Raw genomic sequence first — 23450 nt, 5'->3', positions numbered from 1 at the left:
TGGTGATTGTCATGCTCAAGTTTATTTTTAAGCAAGGTTATCACGAGTGAAGAATTGATAATGATTTGTAAGTTGAGCAGGAGGCTTTAAGGAGCTCTGGCTGTGCTTAATAATTGCCCAGCTGCTGTCTAGAGGTCTGCTCCATTGACAGAAAATTTGGAAATTGCGTTGAAGAGGCCTTCAGTAGCTTTCCAGTAGAAACAGGGATTGTTGCTATGATCTCATGATGAGCCACATTTCCTTTGAGAATTACATGCTTGAGAATATGGTCAATTTTTGCCTCACTTCCTCAGCTTGGCATGTTGGCCTTTGACATATTTGTGATCTAAGAAGAATTTGCCAATAAGACACTGTGTCTCTGCCCGCAGACCTCATATCATGTATAAAGAGCTTCCCCCAGTATACAGGTGTATTTCCACCAAGATCAAAATTTATTTAACTGCAGTGTAATTTACAAACACTGGTCTGATAGTGCCTATATTAGACAGCTGGAACTAGTGTGTCTTGTAGGGCATATGACTAAAAACTCTGGAGTCTATCTGTCTGGCTTCAAATATACAATGGAGCTCTTGCTCCCTCTGTGACCTTTACCAAGTTATTTGATTCCATGGGCCTCATTTTTCTCAACTGTAAAATACGGTTGATTCTGGTAACTTCCACATTGGTAATACTTAACATCATGAAGTTATGAGAATTGAACACATTGATTCATGTAAGTACTTCAAAGTGTGCTGAGTGCATAGTAAGGTCTCTATAATATTCCTTTTCATGATGTACCATGAGGCATAACATGACTGGGAGGAGGTCAGAGGCCCAATAAACACCATATCAGCAGGAAAGAGAGTACATGTTTCCTAGAACATGTGGTGACTTTGCTCTACAAGAATTTTAAAAAGCACATAGTTTACTTAAGTAGCTACCCAGGGCTGAAAGATTACCAGTGCATAGTATTGACATTGTGAAACACTGGTATTCTAAATTATTGCTAGTTCAGTGCTATTCTAGGACTTTTATTCTATTCAAGTGTTCCACCAAATGTGATGAGTTTTCAAAAATGTGGTGAAAACAAAGATTGAAGTTCATTGTTTCATGCCTACATTAGGCGCTCCCCACCCCGACCCTTTAAATGTCTCCCTATGACAAAGCTTCCACATACTCCCGCTGCTACCCTGTTAATTCTTAATTTGGGGTTGATCCATCGATTGGGTTATTCATTCATCCAAAAAACTTTTTGAATGTCGAGTAATAATTATGATTTTTATTAAGTGCAAGCTCTGTGCCAAGCATTGTGAAAGCACTTAAAAGTATATTAAAAAAAAAGTATATCTTACTTTGTTCTGAAAAGAATATTTGGAGGAAGGAATTACTATGCCCATTTTATAGATTAGGCTTAATGAAGTGCTATATCTTATCCAAAGTCATATAACTTGTAATTGGTAAAATTTGAACTCAAGCCCAGGACTGTAAAATCAAAGCATTGTGTTAAACTGCTTCCATGTCATTATGCCCAATGCCAGGTACTGACCAAAATAAATGAGCCAGAGCCCCCAGTTTTAAGGAGATCAGTTTAGGTCAGAGATTAGTTATAAATACAAAGAGTGACAACACACTGGGATAGTGTAAATGTGATGTAAGGAGGGCTTTGCTTCAAATCTTTCCTTCCTCTATCATGACCTCTCTCCTTCTTCTTTCTTATCCAAATTTGCCTGTGTCATGTCCCATTAAGTCAGGGCCCTAATCTCAGATAGAGAATTGGTAAATAACTGAGGCTATGGCTATCAGGAGCTGGAGTCCTAGATGCCAAATATTTTACAGAGAGCTTCTAAAGGTGGCATCTTACTGTAAAAGGCTGACATCAGTAAGCATCTCAAGGGAAGGTTTATGGTAAACTGCAAGGTTTATGGTAGGGTAGTCTTTGTATCATTACATCAAATCATGAGGGCTGTCATCTATATTGAAACTATGAATGTGGCCCCTTGATTTGTGCACAGAAGAATTCATCCCTCCATCCCTTATCTCTTTCCCCAAGCAAAACTTCCCTGCCCTTGTTTCTTCACTACCTAAATTCACCTTTGAAAGAAGGGAAGACAAAAAGTCTCAATATTTCACAAAACTGGACAATTTACTTTTGGAGTCAAATCTGGCAATGTGACCAGGAAATCTTTTGGAAAAAAAAAAAAAAGTTCTTGGTATTTCCTGCTTCTTTGCAGATAATGAATTCAGAAAGGATGACCTCCCCCCACCAAGCTTAAAAAAATGTTTACCTACCCTTCTGTTTTCCAATCCAAACTGGTATGATAACATTCAGGAGGTCAACATTTGAAAATGGGTTTTGAAAAAGAAAACCACCCACACTCAAAAAACTATTTTCCTTCCTAGTAAATGTAATTTTAAATTTCAAAGACAGGATTTAGGTCAGTGGTTTGGGTCATTTTTTATTTTACCCAAACTGGGCCACCCTTCCCTTATTGTGCAATCCAGAGGAATCAGAAAGATGTCAGGTAATAAAAATCCAGCAAGGAAAAAAAAATCCAGCAAGGAAAAAAAAAGTTGGAGTACATTCTCTCCAAAGTTGCATGCCCTTAAGTTTTGCTGACCTCAGCAGGATTTGTACATAAGTAACGGAGGGCAGAATCTGGTCCACTGGTTTTATTATCATTGAAGAGGAGATATTTCTGACTGTAAAATGAAAAAAAAAATATATATATATATAATTTATGATTCAGACCCAGGCTGACAGGCTGAATAAGAGATGGAAACTTACTTGCTTGTGGCTTTAAATACAAATATATGCAAGTCAGTGGAGACCAGGAGCACCCACACGTGACCGAGAGGTACTCAGGTCCAACATGACCTTTCCATTCCCGGAGCATCCAAAGCATATGGATATGCTTTCAGACAGGGTCTGCAAGTGAAGTTTATTATGACATGGAAGCAAGATGAGGTGTGCTGGGCTGACTGGACAAGTGACCTTTCCAAGCTGTCAATCTCTGTTATCCTCATATATCATTTCAGTGCAAGACGGGAGCCAAGAAGACTGCTTTTTACCTTATACAGAAAGCTTTAGCTTGCTAGTGCTGATGCTAAACCTGGACTGATCACTTTTGATGGGTGGAAAAAATTAGATAAGGTGCAAAATTGATATTCCTTTGAAAACGCTTTACCATTTCCTTCTTTATTAACCCAACCTGCTGTACTACCATTTGAGCTTGTCTGCTTCTTACCTCCTGTATTTGCTTGACCATCTGATTTCATATGAATGTGCTACTTTCTTGTACTAAATGCTCCAGTGCTGTGGTCCTTTGGCTGACTGGAGACTACATTTCACATGACTCAAGTGATCCCAATCAATTGATATATGTATTTTTGCTGTTTGCAATACTTTTAATGTATAGACTCTCATACTAACAAATTCAGCATTAATAAGTTTTTTTTTTAAAATCATGCCTACTTTCTCTTTATGTAACACTTTTCTTTTTTTAGAAGTTTATGTGTTTATTCAACAAACATAACCCAGCACTTGGTACATTGTAGACATTTAATTAATGTTTGCTGAATAGATGAATGGCTTCCTATTCAAAGAAGATGTTGTATTTGAACTGGATTTTGAAGGATAGGTAGAATTAAATAAGTGAACAGGGTTGGCGGGACGATAAAACCAGAAGTAGAGAAGTAAAAGGCATGTATGTGGCATGGGCTTCATGCCTAGTACTAGATCAGTAATCAACAAATATATGTTGAATGAATGAATGAATGAATGAATGAATGAATGAATGAAAAGTGGTGCTAGGCACAAAACAAATGAAGCATATATAAGCTATACCCACTTTTAGGAGCTTAGAGTCTAAGCTGTAAATAACTAATGATAAGTCATCTATTCATTCTAAAAATATTTACTGAGTTCCTGCTGTAGTAGAGTTCCCCAGAAAAAGGGAATCAGTAGAATCTCTCTCTCTTGATAGAAAGATAGATAGATGATAGATAAAGAGATGATAGAGACACAGATGGATATAAATATCTATATACATAGATAGATTAATTTTAAGGAATTGGCTCACAAGATTGTGAGTTCTGGCCAGTCTGAAATCAGTGAAATAGGAGAGCAGGCTGGAAATCCAGAAAAGAGTGGGTACTGCAGCTGGAATGCAGTCTGAAGGCAGAATTCCTTTTTCTTAAGGGGAACTCAGGTTTTTATTTTCTCTTATGGCCTTTAGCTGATTGAATGAGGCCCACCCACATTATGAAGGCTCATCTACTTTACCCAAAAAATCTACCGAATTAAATATTAATCTCATCTAAAAATGTCTTCATGGTGACATCTGGACTGGTGTTTGACCAAATATCTGGTTACTACGGTTTAGCCAAGCTGAGACTTTTATAAAATTAACCATCACAGCTACTACGTAGTGAGCTTTGTTCTAGGTACTAAGCATATAGCAGTGAATGAGATAGATAAAGGTCCCTGTGATTATGAAGTTAACAACACACAGATGTGCAAAAGTTCCGTTACAACACATGGTAAATATTATGGAGAAAAGTAAGGTAAAAAAGAGAGAAGTGCAGCTACAAATTTTAAGAATGGTGTAGAAAGGCCTCATGGAGAAGATCCCATTTGTAACAAGACTTGAAGAAGTAAGGAAGTGGCCATAGAGATTCCTGGGAGAGTAGTCCAGGAGAGGGAATAGCCATTGTAAGTCTTTGGCAAGAGAGCACTTAGTGGTTTGAGAATCAGCTGTTGATCGGTGCTTTAATATACATAAAATATAAGAACAGATGTAATATAAGCAGAGCTTGCTGTTGAATTATTTTGGAAAGATTATGTCCAACTGGAGCCTTCTTGGAATAGACCCTAGTACCTAGTATTTTGTATATATTTATTAATGTTTTCTGGATAAATGAATGACATCTCATCATAGATGATGCTGCATTTTCGCTGGGAAGGAAGGATAGGTGGACTTAAATGGTGAACACTGGGGAAAGAACAAGATGAACAGTAGGAAAGTACTCGGTGTTCTTGAGTCATGGGCCTTAGTCCAGAATGGCTGGGTCATAAATGATTCAGTGGACCAAGCATGGGGGTATATAAGGAAGACCAGCTCAAAGGGAAGGTTGAAGCCAGACCGTGAAAGACCTTGCAGCTAGGCCACAGAACTTGGGTGTCATTTCATAACACTCAAATTTAAAGGAGGGAGAAAGTAAAGTTTTGTTGTGATTTTGGAAAGTATTTGCTGAAGAACATTCTTTTAAACACTTATTCTTAGATTATTGCTAAGTATTATATGAGGAAAACCCAAAAACTAAATTTCCAAACAAATTTGGGATATGCTAGGTTAAACAAAGTTAAATAGTTTTTTTTTTTTTAATTGCAATACTTCAAATAACCTTAGTGTGCCAAGAGGTATTGTAAAGCTCAAAGAGACAGATGTAATAAGCTATGTTTTCATAATATTTTTGGTCACAGAAATACTTTGTGATAGTGTATCTAAAAGGATTAACTGATCATTGTGCACACTTCATTGGAAATCCTGTTTTAGGAAGGTAACACTTGTTTAAGACTGGATTGAAGGAGTAAATGAAAGAAGACCGTTTGGAAAGCTGAAAGAATAGCACGGGCGAGGTACTAAGAACCTGAACTGGGGCTAAGTGGGATTGTGAAATAGAGACTTCTCAGAGGTAGCGTCACAAATCTGTCAACAGATGAGTCTGTGTTTGATAGAGGAGTTGGGGGTTAAAAAGAAAAAAAAGCAGAAAAATTTAATGTCTTAGAGCATGGAAAGCTGATGATGTCCTCTGAGACAAAAGCCCCAAAATAGATTAAGATTTAAGGAGAAAAAGGATAGACTTATGAGAGACTTATGAGAAACCAATTTTGTGATCCTTAAATACTGGGGTATTTTCCAGATATCTTTCTGTTATTACCATAGTTTAATTTCATTATGGCCAGAAATTGTATTTTGTATAATTTATATTTTATTTTATTTGCTAGAGAGACAGTGAGAGTGGGAACACAAGCAGGAGGAGTGGGAAAGGGAAAAGCAGGCTTCCCGCCAAGCAGCGAGCCCTATATGGGGTTCAATCCCAGGACCCCGTGATCATGACCTGAGCCAAAGGCAGACACTTAATGACTGAGCCACCCAGACACCCCTTAAAGATTTTTTATTTATTCATTTGAAAGAGATAGGGAGAAAGAGCAAGAGCACAAGCAAGAGAGAGAAAGAGGTAGAAGCAGAATCCTTGCTGAGTAGGGAGCCTTCTGGGGGGCTCCATCCCAGGATCCTGGGACCATGACCTGAGCTGAAGGCAGATGCTTAACTGACAGAGCCACCCTGAATGATTTAACTTTTTAAAAATCTGTTGAGATTCATCTTAAGGCCCATAGTGTAGCCTATCTTAGCAAATATTCCATACCACTAGAAAATAAAATATGTCATTCTTTTGTTAAATGGAAGAGCCAATAAATATCAGTTTGATGAAGTTAGTTGATAGTGTTGTTCAGGTCTTCTCTATTTTCACTGATTTTCTATTGCTTTATGAATTACTAAGAGAAGATCTTGGAAATACCCAACAACAATTATGAATTTGACTTTTTCTTTTAGATTTCTTAGTTTTGTTTCATGTATTTTGAAGGTCTGCTTTTGGGTGCAATCACATTTACAGTTGTTATATCATCATGAAATGTCCCTATATATGCCTGGTAATATTCTTTGTGCAAAGGTCTTTCTGAAATGACAGCTGCTCTAACTTTCTTCTGATTTGTGTCTGCATGGTACATCTTTTCTCATCCTTTTACTCTTTATCTGTCTCTGTCTTTACAGGCAAAGTGGATTCTTATAGATAGAATATAGTTGTGTCTTGCTTTTTAAAAAATTCAATCTTACAATCTTTGCATTTTAATTGGGGCATTAGGCCATTTATATTAATGTAACTACTAATATGCTTAGATTTAACATATCGTTGCTTCTCTTTTACTTGCTCCATCTATTCTTAGTTCCCCTTTCCATCATTTCGTAGCTACTTTGATTCAGTTTTCTCTCCATTATGGGATTATTAGCTGTACCTCTTCTAAATTTTTTCAAGATAGCTCTATGGTTGAAATACATATCTTTCACTTAACTTTCAACAATGTACTTTCATTTCTTTTCTCTCATAGGTTGTGAGATTGTTTCATAGATTTTACTTTTACATGTTATAAGTCTGGCAAGACATTGTTTTTGCTTTAGACAGTTAATAATTATTAATAATTGTTAAGACAATGAAAATGAACAGTTTATCTTTCAATTTTTACTATTTTTAACATATAATGTATTATTTGTTTCAGAGGTCTGTGATTCATCAGTCTTACACAATACACAGTGGTCACCACAATACATACCCTCCTCAGTGTCCATCACTCAGCTACAACATTCCTCCCACCGCCCCCTCCACTCTAGCAACCTTCAGTTTGTTTCCTGAGATTAAGAGTCTCTTATGGTTTGTCTCCCTCTCTGGTTTTATCTTGTTTCATTTTTTCCTCTCTTCCCCTATGATACTCTGCCTTGTATCTTAAATTCCACATATCACTGAGATCATGTGATAATTGTCTTTCTTTAATTGACTTATTTTGCTTAGCATAATACCCTCTAGCTCTAGCCATATCATTGCAAATAGCAAGATTTCATTTTTTGATGGCTGCCTAATATTCCATTGTGTGTGTGTGTGTGTGTGTGTGTGTGTGTGTGCATTATTACCTCTACTTTATCCATTCATCAGTCTGAGGACATCTGTAAATCTTGCTGCTATAAACACTGGGGTGCATGTGCCCCTTGGAATTGCTACATTTGTATCTTTGGTATAAACACCCAGTAGTGCATTTGCTGGGTCATAGGGTAGCTCTATTTTCAACTTGTTGAGGAACCTTCATACTGTTTTCCAGAGTGGCTGCACCAGTTCACATTCTCACCAACAGTGTAGGAGAGTTCCCCTTTCTCCACATCCTCACCAACATCTGCCATTTCCTGACTTGTTAATTTTAGCACTTCTGACTGGTGTGAGGTGGAATCTTACTGTGGTTTTAATTTGTTGCCTGATGCTGAGTGATATTGAACACTTTTTCATGTGTTTGTTGGCCATTTGTATGTCTTCTTTGCAGAAATGTCTGTTCATGTCTTCTGCCCATTTCTTGATTGGATTATCTGTTCTTTGGGTGTTGAGTTTGATATGTTCTTTAGAGATTTTTGATACTAGTTCTTAATATAATATGTCATTTGCAAATATCTTCTCCCATTCTGTCAGTTGTCTTTTGGTTTTGTTGACTGTTTCCTTTGCTGTGCAAAAGCTTTTGATCTTGATGAAACCCCAATAGTTCATTTTTGCCCTTGCTTCCCTTGCCTTTGGTGATATGTCTAGGAAGAAGTTGCTGTGGCTGAGGTCAAAGAGGTTGCTGCCTGTGTTCTTCTCAAAAAGATTTTGATGGATGCCTGTCTTACACTTAGGTTTTTCATCCATTTTGAGTCTATTTTTGTATATGGTGTAAGGAAATGGTCCAGTTTCATTCTTAAGCATGTGGTTGTCTAATTTTCCCAACACCATTTGTTGAAACAGTTGTCTTTTTCCTGTTGGATATTCTTTCCTGCTTTGGTGAAGATTAGTTGACCATTGAGCTGAGGATCCATTTCTATTCCGTTTCATTGATCTATGTGTCTGTTTTGGTGTCAGTACCATACTGTCTTGATGATCACAACTTTGTAATAGAGCTTGGAGTCCAGAACTGTGGTGTCACTGGCTTTGGTTTACTTTTCAATATTCCTCTGGCTCTTCAGGGTCTTATTCCATACAAATTTTAGGATTATTTCTTTCATTTCTGTCAAAAAAGTTGATGATATTTTGATTAGGATTGCAGTAAATGTGTAGATTGCTCTAGGTAACCTAGACATATTAACAATATTTGTTCTTCCAATCCATAAGCATGGAACATTTTTCATTTCTTTGCATCTTCCTCAGTTTCTTTCATCAGTATTCTATAGTTTTCTGAGTATAGACTCTTTGTCTCTTTGGTTAGATTTATCCCTAGGTAACTTGTGTTTTGGGGTGCAATTGTAAGTGGGGTTGACTCCTTAATTTCTCTGTCTTATTGCTGATAAACAGAAATGTAACTGATTTCTGTGTATTAATTTTATATCCTGCCACTTTACTGAATTCCTGTATGAGTTCTAATAGTTTTGGGGTGGAATCTTTGGGTTTTCCACACAAAGTATCGTATCATCTGCAAAGAGTGAGGGTTTGACCTTGCTGATTTGAATGTACTTTTTAAAAATATATATATATTATTTTTATTATTTTTAAAAGATTTTATTTATTTATTTGACCGAGAGAAAGAGCAAGAGAGCACAAGAAGTAGAACTGGCAGAGAGAGAGAGAGAGAGGCAGGCCCCCTCCTGAGCATGGAGCCTGATGCAGGGCTTGATCCCAGGACCCTGGGATCATGACCTGGGACAAAGGCAGTCATTTAACCAACTGAGCCACCTAAATGCTCCTGACTTAGATGCCTTTTATTTGTTGTTGTTGTTGTTGTTGTCTGATTGCTGAGGCTAGGATTTCCAGTACTATGTTGAATAGCAGTGGGGATAGTGGATAACGCTGCCATGTTCCTGACCTTAGGGGAGAAGCTCTCAGTTTTTCCCCACTGAGAATGATATTCACTGTGCATTTTTCATAGGTGGCTTTTATGATATTGAGGAATATATTCTCTCTCCTTACCCTTTGAAGAGTTTTGATCAAAAAAGGATGCTGTACTTTGTCAAATGCTTTTTCAGCATCTATTGAGAGTATCATATGGTTCTTTTCTTTTCTTTTATTAATGTTGTGTATCACATTGATTGATTTGCTGATGTTGAACCAAGCTTGCAGCCCTGGAATAACTCCCAGTTGGTCGTGGTGATTAATCTTTTAATGTACTGTTGGATCCTATAAGTGAGTATTTTGGTGAGAATTTTTGCATCCATGTTCATCAAGGATATTGGTCTGTAATTCTCCTTTTTGATGAGGTCTTTGGTTTTGTGATCAATGTGATGCTGGCCTCATAATATGACTTTGGAAGTTTTAGATTTTCTTCCATTTTTATTTTCTGGAATAGTTTCAGAAGAATAGATATTATTCTTTAAATGTTTGATAGAATTCCCCTGGGAAGCCATCTGGCTCTGGGCTCTTGTTTGTTGGAAGATTTTTGATGCCTGCTTCAATTTCCTTACAGGTTTTGGATATTTTCAGGTTTTCTATTTCGTCCTGGTTCAGTTTTGGTAGTTTATATGTCTCTAGGAATACATCCATTTCTTCCAGATTATCAGACTTGCTGGTGTATAGTTGCTCACAATATGTTCTTATAATTGTTTGTATTTCTTTGGTGTTGGTTGTGATCTCTCCTCTTTCATTTACGATTTTATTAATTTGGGTCCTTTCTTTTTTATTTTTCATAATCTGGCCAGGGGTTTATCAATCTTATTAATTCTTTCAAAGATCTGGCTCCTACTTTTGTTGATTTATTCTACTGTTCTTTTGGTTTCTATTTCACTGATTTCTGCTCTGATCATTATTATTTCTCTTCTTCTGCTGGGTTTAGGCTTTCTTTGCTGTTCTTTCTCTAGCTCCTTTAGGTGGAGGTTTAGATTGTTTATTCGAGCCTTTCTTGTTTCTTGATCAAGGCTTATATTGCTATATAATTCTCTCTTTGCTGCATCCCAAGATTTTGAACAGTTATATTTTCATTTGCATTTGTTTCCATGAATTTTTAAAATTCTTCTTTAATTTCCTGGTTGATCCATTCATTCTTTAGTAGGATGCTTTTTAGCCTCCATGTATTTGAGTTCTTTCCAACTTTCCTCTTGTGACTGAGTTCAAATTTCAAAGCAGTGTGGTCTGAAAATATGCAAGGAATGGTCCCAATTTTTTGCAACCAGTTGAAACCTGCTTTGTGACCCAGGATGTGATCTATTCTAGAGAATGTTCTATGTGCACTCAAGAAGAATGTTTATTCTGTTACTTTGGGATGGAATGTTCTGAATATATCTATGAAGTCCATCTGGTCCAGTGTATCATTTAAAGTGCTATTTCCTTGTTGATCTTTTGCTGAGATGATCTGTCCATTTCAGTGAGGGAGGTGTTAAAGTCCCCTACTATTATTATATTCTTATCAATGTGTTTCTTTGATTTTGTTATTAATTGGTTTATATAATTGGCTGCTCCCATGTGAGGGGCATAAATACTTATAACTGTTACATCTTCTTGTTGGATAGACAATTTAAATATGATTTAGTGTCCTTCCTAATCTCTTATTACAGTCTATGGTTTAAAATAGAATTTGTCTGATACAAGGATTGTCACCCCAGCTTTCTTTTGATGTTCATTAGTGTAATAAATGGTTTTCCACCCCCTCACTTTAAATCTGGGTCTTGTGTCTTTGGGTCTAAAATGAATCTCTTGCAGACAGCACATCAACAGGTCTTGCTTTTTTTATCCAATCTGATACTCTGTGTCTTTTGATTGTGGCATTTAGCCCATTTACATTTAGGGTAACTATTGAAAGATATGAATTTAGTGTCATTGCATTGCCTGTAAGATGACTACTATTTTATATCATCTCTGCTCTTCTTTGGTCTATGTTACTTTTGGGTTCTCTCTTTGCTTAGAGGACACCTTTCAATGTTACTATAGGGATGGTTTGGTGATCTCAAATTCTTTTATTTTGGGTTTGTCCTTGAAGCTTTGTTAACACTCCTATTTTCAATGACAGCCTAGCTGGATAGAGCATTCTTGACTGTATATTACCCTGAATGTATCATGCCAGTCCTTCCTGGCATGCCAGGTCACTGTGGATAGGTTTGCTACAACACTGTATCTTTCTTATAAGCATCCTTTTAAAAAAGCCATTTCTCTGCTCTTAATTTTTCTATGTAAGATCTGTATGTCTAAATGGTATCATACTTCTTTTGATGGAAGATTTTGATGGAAGATGGAAATTTTTTGAGTATACATCTAATGATTGTTTCAGCTTTAAGTTTATGAAAAAGATTTCCCTTTTATTATCGAAAGATATTTTTGCTAAATATACAATTCTAGGTCAGCAGTTATTTGTTTGTTATTTGTTTTGTTACTGTCTTGTTCCTTCCACTCTTTAAATATCTGAGTCTATTGTCTTTGGGCTTGTGTAATCTCTGACAAAATATCAAGTGTAATTCATTACTTTGTTTCTCTATATGTATATTCTTTTTGTCTATCTTGAGGATTGTCTCTTTATCTTTGCTTCTCATCAGTTTGACCATAATGTGTCTGTGTGTATGCTTTCATGTTTATCCAGTGTGGGGTTCTCTGAGTTTATAAGATCTGTGATGCATTGATTTTCATTCATTTGAGACAATTTTTAGCCACTGTCTCTAAATGTTTTGGTGTTCTATTCTCTTTCTCTTCTTGGAGTTTAGTAGTGTCATGTTAAATCATTGCTATTTTCTAATAGTTTTTGAATGCTTTGTTTTAATCCTCCACTCCTTTTTTTTTTTTTTTGTCTTTATGTTGAGGTATTTATGAGAATGATGGTGTTCTTTTTATATGATGACATGTTCTAAGTCTGTTAGTCACCTCAGTCTTTGTCCCACATGCCCCTTTGACAAAGGGCCATAATAAGAATGGAAATTGCTTATCGAAACTGAAAACTAGGTCTAAATACCATGAAGAATCTTATTAAAGAATTAATTTTTTAAAGGATCTAATAAAGGAGAGAATGATTAAGGTTGTGAATATTAAAGGGATTTCACCAAGCAGGCTTTTCTTTGCTTATAAGGACTAGTACTAGCAGGCTGGTTGGTCCTTCCTTCAGAATGACATAGACTTTGGACAATTTAATTGTGGGGTAATCAGCAGATACAAGAAGTAGCACACAAATATCAGTCTTAGTAAAATCTTTGAGATATGTACCTTGAGCTACTGGTATGGTGCTCATAGCTTGTGCTTGATTGAAAGAGCCTATCAAATGAAGTAGAGACCCCTCTGAAGTACTTTATAGGGCCAGTCACCTCAGTTAAGGAAGAAAGATCACATGCCTACTTAATTTACAACTACTGTAACAAACATGGAAGACAAACTTGAAAACACATTGATGAATCTGTTATGACTATCCAACTAATATTTGAGAAATTATCACAAAACTGATGGAAAAAATTAATAATTATAAGACAAAATATAAGAAATATGAAGAGTAGTCCCAGCCTATTCAATGTAGAAATATGAGAAAAATGACAGATAAATAGTAAAAAATATGAAGAGGAGAAAATTTCCCACAAGTGAACACTTGCATTTTCACCTTGCAAGCAGTTATCGACTCAAATTCAGGCAAAATAAGAGTAAACTGCACCTACACTTAACCTCAACACATTTTAAATTTGGAGACAAAAGGGAAAAATAACTACAAGTATTAGGCAGAAGAAACAAGTCAGTTATGAATCATATTACATCCCTTTCATAATATTAACTGCTATGAAACAATCTTTAGATTTTGAGGGAAAAATATGACTCAAGAATTTTAATACTCATTCAACCTATTTTTCACAATGATGGAAACAAAAAGAAATTCTCAGAAATTTAATTTTGTTTTTTAAAGCCAATTCTTCTAAATCTGTGATGAAAAGGTATATCTGTACCCTGAAACAAAGCTTAGTATCCTTAGGTAGATATCATTCTCAATTCGTTTTACAAAACTAGACTAAATTGAAAAGGAAAAATATGTATATTGTTTTCCTAGTAGATGCAAAAAATTATTTAGTAAAATGGTGCTAAAAATAAGAGCCTTAAGAACCTATGACAGGAGAAAACTTGCTTAAAATTCTAAAATTATCAGTCTGAAATAGAAAATGTGATATTGAAAGGTGAAAGGCTAGAATAATTCAAAATCAGGAATAAAGTAAGTAGATTAGTTATTATGAATTTATGTACTAATTTATTTAGTATTGCTTTTTAACAGATGCGATAAGATAAAAATAAAAAGTAAATTGTAAATATTAGAAAGGAGGAGACAGTTATTATTTGCAAATTACATAGAAAGCTAAATCAACTTAAGTGCTAATTAGAACTAGCAAGAGAATTGTTGGGGTTAATGTAGAGCATGAAATCATCCATAGCACCTGACTTGCTAAAATGTAACACAAAAGCCCCCGGGGCAGGGAAGGTTTTGGAGAGGGGCATAGGCCTTTGGAATGCAAGGCCTGCATGACTGTTCCACTGGAGGATGACCACTCCACCCTAGGAATGCAGCTGGGAGTTGCCTTAACTGAAGCTTTCTTAGGCCAAACAGCCATTCTGTGATCTAAGAGATGTATGCATTGTCCCTTAGGCTATCTTTAGCAGGACTTGGAGAACATGGAGAACACACAGATTAGCATATCATATCTTTCCCATAATCAGATCCTCCTAGTTCCAGGAAGACCTCTTGTCACACACACATCATGTGCTTGAAAAACAGTGAAAGATTTATGATTATCCTGAAGGACCAATAAAAGTGGGAGCAAAAAAGAGCAAAGGGTCTTTGTCTCTGAGTGTTGACCCACCCTGCCTTCTTCCTTCTGCGGCACAGTTTAAAGTAATCTTTCATCCATTGGTACAGGGATTGCTGGCTATTCCTGACAAGCGGTGACCCCGCTGTGATCATCTTGCCACAGACCACTGAATGGACCACCTGAAAATGAAAAGTTTGGGCACAGTAAGTTGGCATCTGCTCATGGCCAATTCTGGGGAAGTTTCAGGCTTGGGTATTTTTACAGAATTAAAAGGTCTCTGAGAACTCTGGATGTGGGGAAAACCTCTCTCTCCAAAGAGAGATAATATATTAAGGTTTTAAAGCAACTTTAATTTTTTAATTTAAAAAGATTATTAAGTTTTTAAAAATTTTATTTATTTCTTTGAAACAGAGAGCACAAAAAGGGGGAAAGTCAGAGGGAAAAGCAGACTCTCTTCTGAGCAGGGAGCCCGGTGTGGGAATCAATCCTGGGACTCCAGGATCATGACCTGAGCTGAAGACAGTTGCCCAACAGACTGAGCCACCCAGGCACCCTGAGTATTAACTATTTTTGATTAGACACACAAGTTAGTAATGTTAGCAATGGTGCTGAAATCACACTAGCAAGGCTGTTCGACAGGATTAACAGTGAAGAGGATTCGTATTTATCAAGTACTTACTATGTACCAGAAGCCGGATATTCAAATGTGTATATGCACACACACACACACACACACACACACATATACTATGAGGTAGATAGTTCTGTTTTCATCTTTTAAAAACTTTATATTATAAAACAAATCACAGATGTAGAAAATCATACAAATTAAATTTGTAGCTTAGTGATTATTTTGGGAACAAACATCCTGGTAACCACTACTTAGGTCAAGAAATAAAACTTAACCAGTGACCCCAGAAGCTCCTTCTATGTACCCCATCTCAGTCAGGGCCTCTCCCCCCAAAAGTAATTCCTAGCCTGACTTTTATATTAATTATTTCCTTGCTTAATCATTTGAATGTGCATCCCTAGGCATTATAGTCCCATTTTGCCCATTAAAAAAATTAATATGTGTTTAAGCCTCCATATCTTTCTTTTCCTTGTAGTCTGTCTGTTATGCTATTTGACCCATAGAGTTTCTCAAAGTCTGGATCCTGTCTACTGCATCCTCATAGTCCAATTCAACATGGCCTTTGCCCTCTGCATTTTCTGCTTATTAGCAGCTGAGTCAGCCAGTTCTATCCTTCTGGCATGATTGTAGGTGGTTCCATATTCTTATGTCAAGAAGCACATACATGGCTAAAGTTTGCTCTTCTTTGATATTAGCTGTTATTGTATATAATGACTACATACACTAGTTCATGGTGGGTTGCAAAATGGCAATATTGTGTCATTTTGTTTTCCTATATCAGTTGTAACAATTTATAAGATTTTTTCTTAATCTATTATTTGGTCACCCAGTGGTGCAGTTCATATAGGAGAGGTGGAACAAAGGCTTGATTCTTCTGTTTTATTTACATAGTTTTTAAGAATATAATTTTTTTCCATACCATCTTCAGAAGGTGATCAGTTAGTGTTTTTGCCAAGTATCTTTATGAACTCTTACTGAAATGTATTTTCACATTTCAATTGATTGCAATTTTAATCTTTGTTGCAGCTGAAATTTTACCAACATTAGGTTGGTTTCTGATCCATTTGATAGCCTTGATGGCTTCCTTGTTATCTGTTAAGACAGGATATTCCAGACCCATCTTCGATATTTCCTGCCACATTTTTAGAATCATCAGTTCTCCAAGAGGTCCCTCTATTTTCTTAAATAGAAAAGGGAATTTCAAGACTATAAACTGAGCATTATGTATGCTCACTGCTACTGGATTGGTCATTGTTTCTAGGTCTTTTTCATGAATAGAATTAGGTATTTTATATAAATACAGACATAGATTTTATTATATATTTATTAATATATAGATTTTATTATTTATTTATTAATATAGATTGCAGAGTATGTGTTTATATGAAGTATGTGTATATATATGTATACTCTATAATCTATATGAACATTATCTGTATCTATATTATATAAATATATGTTTACAGATATTTTTCTATAAATTATATTTATAAATATATAAATATAAATAGATATTAATAATAAATAAATAGATATTTATTTTGATAAATAGATATTCATCTATATATTTATATAATATAGATATAGATAATGTTACTATTATCTATTAGATATATAATATATGATATAGATAATATTAATATTATCTATTAATCTATATAATGTCACCTATTAATATTGATAACACATTATATTAAAATATATAATAAAGATATATTTTATTATATATAATTATAATTGTTATATATTGGTATATACATATTTATTATATATAATTATAATTGTTATATATTGGTATATATGGTATGATATATATATATATATATATATATATATATATACACACACACACATACACACACACACACACACACACACACACATACACCTGACATATGACTTTGGTTTCCAAGGACACAGGAGATGAAAAATTCTACAATAACTGATTTGCCACTTTATATAAGAAACAGTCTCAGAATAACAATGGTAAAACTGCTGCTACCAACTAGAGTACTGAAAATAGATACAAAAATGTTTGTATCCACTGTGCAGCTTCCCCACCACTTTGGGGGACTATACTATAACTACCTTTTTAGAGCATATAGGCATTATAAACTTGTTTCTCTTTTAACTATAATTTAGTGTTACTTCTCCAAGTAAATACATACCAAGTGCTTATCACCCACCAGTCCTTATGGCGATGTCTCTCCAGGCATGTTGTTGGGCTGGAGCTCATTGTCAGTAGACAACTCAGCAAGGGCTCTTGGAAAAAACTGAATTTTTGCAAGTTAATAATGGGTCTTTATAGAAGGCCAGTTTTGGTGGATATAAATTCTTGGTTTGTACTTTCTTTGAGTATCTTACCTATATTGTACAATTTCCTTCTGGCTTAAAGCATTGCTATTGAAGAGTGTGATAAGAATCTATTTTATTTTATTTTATTTTGTTTTATTTTTGCCTATATGCCCAGAGTGTCTAAAGAATTTCTTCTTTCTCTTTAAAAACCAATCATTTTACAAAAGAGTACTTTGGTTTTGTCATTCTGGGTTGATGATGTATTCCTTGCTTTTGTTGTTGTTGTTGTTTCTTTGTCATATTTTTCCTTAAAGCAATTTTTAAAGACTAACAGAGTTACTAAAATTGAGAAACAGCTCCTTAAGGTAAGCAGGGCCTCTGTAACAGAGGAACAACTTCAGGGTTTGTTAGAGGTTATTATTGAGCAGAACCCATGCTTCCCTGACCAAACTACATTAGACTTTGAAATGTGGGAGGGAATTAGAAAGAACTTGAAATGTTGCCATAAACAAGGTAAAAAGGTGCCACTTGCTTCCCTTACTATGTGGAGTCTAGTTAGGTACCCCCTGGTCCTGTTACATACTGAGTGCACCTCAAACGTTTTTAAAGAAAAAGATGGGGAACCTATGACTCCTTTGGCTCCCCACATTAGCCCTTTAATTTCTCAAGTTAGATCCAACAAAGATGAAAACTCCCTCCCCCCCCACTAGGAAATTCTACCACGTTCTCCCCTTCACCCCACACTTAGTTGATCCTTACTGGGGGCTACATCTGGGAAGTGATACGTACAGGGGATTGTTTCCTAGGGAAGTTGGCTGTAAGGACTACACGTGTTGGAAGGTTGCTTAGATCATGATGGATTTCTGTCTTTACTGTTCTCTTTCAGTGTCCTCTACTAACTACTTAAGCTACAAAATTGGATAATTTCCCCTTGTAAAATTTTTCTAATGCTCTCCAGGGGCTAAAAACAGTGGTTTCTTCAAAGCTCAAGGCGAGTAAAATAAGGCATGACCTTCTGAGCGATGACCTCCTAGGCAAGGTAAAATAAAGCATGACCTTCACGGCATGACCTTTAAGCACGGTATCATGGTATTTTAGTCCATGCACAAGCACCCATTGTAGTCTAGAATGTGATAGGGAAGCGGGGTGGGGGTGGGCAGGACTACCTCCTACAGGGCCTAGATCAGTGGCGATGGTCATACTGATTTTGTTCAGGGGATGCCTCCAGTCGCTGACATATCCCAAGTGGGACACCACCAGGGAGTCAGGGGGATTTTCTAGGTAATGGACCTCTTCAGTTCCCAAGGATTCTTCCTTGGGGTGCCTTTTAACCTACTGGAAACAATTTGAATTGCAAAATTTAGGAAAACACTGATCTTTAGCACTGTGTGGATTCAGTGGGCTCTATCAGTTAGATCTCTTCAGAGCTAATCATAAACGGACCTAGAGTACCCATTGCTTGTACTTGGGCCTTCATTGCTCTACACCAGGACCCCCATGTAAGGGATTTGCAGAATGGGTTTTCCTGAATGTATTTGGCTAATAAGCTCCCTCCTGACATGGATGATAATTATCTGAATAGGGCTCCTCTGAGTTAACTCAGGCTACTGGAGGAAACATAGTCCATCCCAGACAAAGGGAACTCTTGACTCCCTTTCTCCCACTGTTCTTAATAGATGTAGGGGCTTCTTCCTCATGCATTTCCTAGCTTAATAGCTATAATTGGAGCCAACTATGGCTAAGTCTACCTTGGGATGGGAATTTAAGGAATATTCCCAAGCAGCTGCCAAAACTCCCTTTGTTTTGGGGAAAATTCCCTGTCTTCTCTGGCTCCACATGGACTATTTCCCCTTGTTGGCAGGAAAACATGGCCTTTGCTCCTCTGTTGGAGCTGATGATCTCTGGACCTGGGAACCCTTTCTCTGCCTTCTTGCAACTTTGCCTCTTCTGTCCTCTCTTCCCCCTTCTTTCTGCACCACCTTGGGTGTGGATGGCGTAACTAACTTCTAGACCATCCTCATGGTGCCTCAGGCACCATGGCTCCTCCTACCCTCACCATCAAGGAGCAAGAAGAGCACTCCCTGGACCTAACACCACCCACTCTAAATTTCCCCACCAGTGTCTCTGGTAAAAATCTACAATGGGGTGGATCCAGGTAGAATATAATTCAGTATTTGAACTAAATTAAGTTTGTCAGTTTAATTAAGGTAGACATATCTTTAAGGTTGCCAGCAGTAAATGTAAAACTTACTCTATTGAGGTTTACTAAAGGTCAAATAAACTCATGTTTTCTCTGTTGCACTCTGTTACCGAAAAGATGACTAAAGTGGTGGTTAATTGTCTCATCAAAATTTTCATGGAAGTTAAGATAATTTTCAAAGTCTTTGGTCGCCAGAAACCTTAAAGTTTTGCTTGTATGGTAAATGGAATTATATTCTTTGGACATCTAGGTCTTTTCCAAATAGGATAAGGTGCTAAGTAATTGATTACTGGTTGTAGGCTTGGATTTTTGACTTCTTACTGCAAAAACTAAAAATATTTAGGTTTGTTGGCAAAACATGTTTTATGCTTAACTGATTCAATGATTTGCCATCTAAAGAATTCTGGTGTGACAGTTGATAATTTGTTACTACTTAGTTTTCATTGGAGACTAAGGTTTCTAGGAATGCAAAATTCTACTAAATGTAGTTAAGACTGATGGAAATAATGGAGACAAGTCTGTATGTAGAAACATAGGAGATATGTAAGAAAGATATAAGGAATGGGAATGTATTTTTGTTGAAGGTAAAAGAAGAAGAATTTAAGAAATTTTGTCTTAAATAAGATGGTTGTTTGGAGAGATGAGTTGGGACAATCTGAATGTGAAGAAAGTTGTAGAAGGTTTATGAAAGGGAAATCTTTGGAAAGGAATTTTAGGTGTGGTTATGATGGACTAAGATTAAAATAAAGGGATTTTAAAAGTATAGTGGCATAAGATTGAAATTTTCTCTGTTTAAAAGACAAAGTTTTCTTGAATCATTGGTATAAGAAAATGTAAACAAAGGTTTTTTTCTCTTTTGTGTGCCCAGAAATCACTTTCTATGTTATGTCATTATCAGGTCTTTGGTTAATTAGTTAAAACTTCTCAATATTAAAGAAGGTGTGTTTTGCTAAAACTACATAACCTCCTACATATTTGCCTTTGGAATCTCTTATTGTCACCTTGGTTAAACAAAAATTGAGTTTTGCAGTGATCTGTAGTCCCGTTTAGGCATGTGCTTTGAAACTTTCTAAGGTTTTAACAAATTTCCTCAACATTTAAATCATGAACAAAGTCTTGTTGACTAATTAGACTTGTTTGGTATGGACCCTATGGTACAAGGTCATCAGCAGTCTATATTCTGGCTATTGAACTCTTTCATGTGTCACAGAAATAACCGAGTTTCCTTGTCAATTGGATCATAAAAAGTTCTCATATAAAATCATTAACAATGTCCATTTCTGAGTTTTTGTCATTTATAATTGTTTTTATTCTCTTATAAGATGAGGAAATTCATATAAAAGGGCTTAGGACAGATACAGGTTTTTGATATCTTTAAAAACCTAAAACTTAAATGTGTAAAACTTGCAGAACTAACAAAAGCTACACTCAAATTAAATAAGAATTAATAACTTGGGACTAAATGAACTAAAAGAGTATTATAGTTTTGTGACTCTTATTTAAAACATTGCTGATTCTCTAATGTTTGCTCTTCTAGATTAAGGAAACTTTATCTTAAGATATCAATGATTTACAGAAATGTGATAAAAGATTCATTTGTGAACAAAGCATTTATGTAAAGTAGTATTTGCTCCACTCAGTATTCAGGCTGGCATACTGAATATGATGATTTATGTGAAAGACAAGCTGCTCAGTCACTTAGCAGGGGTCCTGTAGTGGCTAATATGCTTTAGGGGAGAGGTCCATACGTAGATGTAGAACAATAAGCAGGGCTCCCAAGAACCTTTATTGAATTCGTCAATAAATTACAGCATGCTATTTGGAGACAAATCAGTCACAATCAGGCTATTACTGAGAGAGCACAATCTACCCTTAAATACATGATACAAAACTAAAAGGGGGAGATAGGAGTCCTATAGCACAATTACAGAAAGCATTGCTTACTCTAAGTCTTTTTAATTTAAAAATTCCGATTTTGAAATTCTGGGCAAAGAACATTTTAAACCTCGCTACCTGCCAAAAACAGGAGCCCAAGTACTCTTGGGACCCAAACAGAGGGATTGGTCAGGGACCAGCAAAACTCATAACATGGGGGTAAGATTACACTTGTGTTTCCACTAAGGACTGACCAGTGTGGATCCCCACTAGAAACGTTAAACATTACCGAGGCCTGGCCTGGCCAGAATCCAGCCGCTCAGAGGGGTCACCTGAATCTACAAGAAAAACAGCCAACTGTCATGTGCCTCCCCAGTACCCATAAGGCCAAATTCACAACCTGGGGAAACCTTAAGAAGATGACCCAGAAAGCTCAGGAGATTCTAAACGATCCAAATGCTTCCTGGGTCTATCATTGCCAGCATTGTCACGGCTGTCTCAATTATTACCGCTACTAGTGTGGCCCTTGCCTCTCTTTCTCTCTTAGTTTAGACTGTGGCCTTTGTGGACCAGCTGCCTATTAATACCACAAGGGAATTCCAACTTCAACAAACTATAGATCAGAAAATACTGGGACATCTTCAACTAATGGAAGCTGCTACTGAAAATCTTGGGGAAAAACAAGAAGCCTTAGCCTATCAGCAAGGCCTCTTATGTGACTGGGCTCACAGGTCTGTGTTATCCCCATGCACTGGAACCAGACCGTACATGACTGGGAAAAGATAAAGAAACAAATGCATGGATCACTCCATGATATTTGAACTTTTCTTAAAAAAAAAAAAAAAAAAAAGATTTTATTTATTTATTTGAGAGAGAGAGAGAGAACAAGAGAGGAAATACAGAGGGAGTAGGAGAGGGAGAAGCAGGCTTCCCACCAAGCAGGGAAGCTGGTTGGGGCTCAATCCCAGGAGCCTGGGATCATGACCTCAGCTGAAGGCAAACACCTAATGACCCAGCCACCCAGGTGCCCTGATATTTTAACTTTTGATGTTCAGCAGATGAAGGGTTAGATCTCACCGCTTTGATGGTGGCGGAAAATCATTAGCTTCATGCAGAAGCTTGGCAATCTATTTCTAACAATCTTCAGTGGCTTAAGCCAACCACATGGTTCTCTTCCACAAAAATGGGGATTCTGAGGAGTTGCTCTTGTAATAATAGTTACTGGTTTTCTTCTCATCCTAGTCTGCAAAATTGGAATAAATGCCCTAGCCACTGTCAGAGATGTGAAGCATATCTACAATAGTGCAACTGTCTCAAGAACTACTTGCTGCAGCTTTAAAAGAAAAAAAAAAAAAAAGTGGGAGATGTTGGGGTTAATGTAGAGCATGAAATCAGCCATAATACCTGGCTTACTAAAATGCAACATGATGGCCGCTGAACATGGTGGAAGGTTTTGGAGAAGGACATAGGCCTTTGGAATGCTGAGGCCTGAATGGCCACTCCATTCCCCAGAGCCTCTTACCCAAACAGCCATCCTGTGATCTAAGAGGATCTAAGAGATGTATGCATTGTCCCTTAGGCTATGTTTAGCAGAACTCACTGAATATGCAGATAAGCATATCATATCATTCTGTAATCAGATCCTCCTAGTTCCAGGAAGACCCCTTGTCACACATCACATGCTTGAGAAACAGTGATAAGGATTTGTGATTATCCTGAAGGACCAATAAAAATGGGAGCAAAGAAGAGCAAAAAAGGTCTTCGTCTTGAGTATTGATTCCTTGCTTTCTCTCTTTCACAGCAAAATTGGAGTAATCTTTAATCTGTCGGTACAGGGATTGCTGGCCATTCCCAGCAGAAAATGAAGTAAGGTATCTTTCTAAAACCTAGAGCACATAAGAATTAGTAGATTTCCCACATGTTCATATTTTAA

General features: G+C 36.5%; 1 protein-coding gene across 8 annotated transcripts in view; it reads left to right on the top strand.

The window, feature by feature from the left end:
* DIO2 (iodothyronine deiodinase 2) overlaps nucleotides 1–23450 on the top strand; it is a 202594-nt gene that overhangs the window by 74996 nt on the left and 104148 nt on the right. For 7 of the 8 annotated variants that reach the window (XM_082736340.1, XM_082736345.1, XM_082736344.1 and 4 more), the window contains one exon: nucleotides 14624–14719. The gene's annotated coding sequence lies outside the window, so the exon portion shown is untranslated. Of the gene's footprint in view, nucleotides 1–14623; nucleotides 14720–18400; nucleotides 18482–23450 lie in introns of all 8 variants that reach the window. The other variant, XM_082736343.1, reaches the window with a different exon arrangement.

The sequence above is a fragment of the Mustela nivalis genome, assembly GCF_964662115.1.
Source record: "Mustela nivalis genome assembly, chromosome: 6".
NCBI lineage: Eukaryota > Metazoa > Chordata > Mammalia > Carnivora > Mustelidae > Mustela > Mustela nivalis.
This window is presented reverse-complemented; position numbering and strand designations above follow the sequence as displayed.